Raw genomic sequence first — 1,434 nt, forward strand, 5'->3', positions numbered from 1 at the left:
TATATATATGCATGTGTGCGTTCGTGTGTGTGTGTGTATGTGTGTGTGTGTGTGTGTGTGTGCGTGTGTGTGTATGTGTGTGTGTGTTTATTTGTGTGCCCGCGAGTGTTTATCAGTAAGTATTATTATATGGGCAGAATGCAGCGGAATGGAATATAGCGCGGAAAAAATAAAGTCGAAGATGGAGAGACTATGAAAGTGTTGACGTAAATGTTTCTTATATTAACAGTATTTAGAAACAGGCACATCTAACAAAGCAACGAATTTACTACCATAAAGCAAAGCAAATGTACAAAATGGGAAATAATGCAATAAAAAAAGTTTTAAGCAGTGAATGATTGATTACAAATTGATATTGGCTATATGGTGCTGCTCAGCCCATTTCTGATCTCTCTATTGATTTTTTTCTAAGTTTCTTCATGTTCTTCTTGATCTATTTTGTTCTAATACTTCAACTGTAATATCAGACAAGAAACATTTGTTTAACTCTTATATCAAATAAATAGTTCGTTGGAAGGACATAAAAATATATTCTACATTTCAGATTTAGCACAATAAATAGTTGATCTATTTCGATCTAAAGAGCAGTAAGATTTTGTGAGAAATAAAGAAAAATATAAATAAAAATACAAAAAAGATGACACCTAAACAAATATATAATTCCAGCGAAAAATTGATTCTTTAATAGCATTATAACATACCCATTGAACATGTCTTCACCATGAAACTTATTTCTCAGCGAAGAAGAGAAGTAAAGTTCTCTGAACGAAACACCAACAAAAATTCCCACTAAACCCAGCCTAAAATCTTTAGTGTTCACACTATCTGGTAATTGACAGCATTTCCAGCATTTATCCGACAGGCTTTCCAGTGAATCTCTGCATTTCTGAAACTGAGAATGAGAGCACAAGTCTGCAACACTTCGGATCGACAGACTTTGTTCGAATTGTAGCATTTCTTACCGCTATTTCTCTAGCTAAAGTAGACATACACATACTAGCATGCGTGTGTTTTATAGGATTATATCACTATCTATCTATCCATCTATCTATCTATCTATCTATCTATCTATCTATTTGTGTGTATATTTGGATGTATGAGTGTTTACGAGCTTTTCTGTTTGTATTTGGGTTGAGCGTGTATGAAATATTTCAAGTTATTGTTTCCATCCGCTATTTCTGTTTTGTGCTTGTTGGGACACTCGAACGACTATTTATCGCTAAACATGTAAACTTATGACAGCATATATGAAATGTTATAGCTAATAGCCGTTCAGTGCAAGGCCCATTGGTCCCTTTGTCTCATTTCATACATATATACATATGCACACATCACATTTACTTGTACACATATCAATATTAGCATGACTATTCATTTACAAGCATATGTTTGTGTGTGTGTGTATACACACACACACACACACACACACACACA

The sequence above is a fragment of the Octopus bimaculoides genome, chromosome 15 (assembly GCF_001194135.2).
Source record: "Octopus bimaculoides isolate UCB-OBI-ISO-001 chromosome 15, ASM119413v2, whole genome shotgun sequence".
In the NCBI taxonomy this organism is placed as follows: domain Eukaryota; kingdom Metazoa; phylum Mollusca; class Cephalopoda; order Octopoda; family Octopodidae; genus Octopus; species Octopus bimaculoides.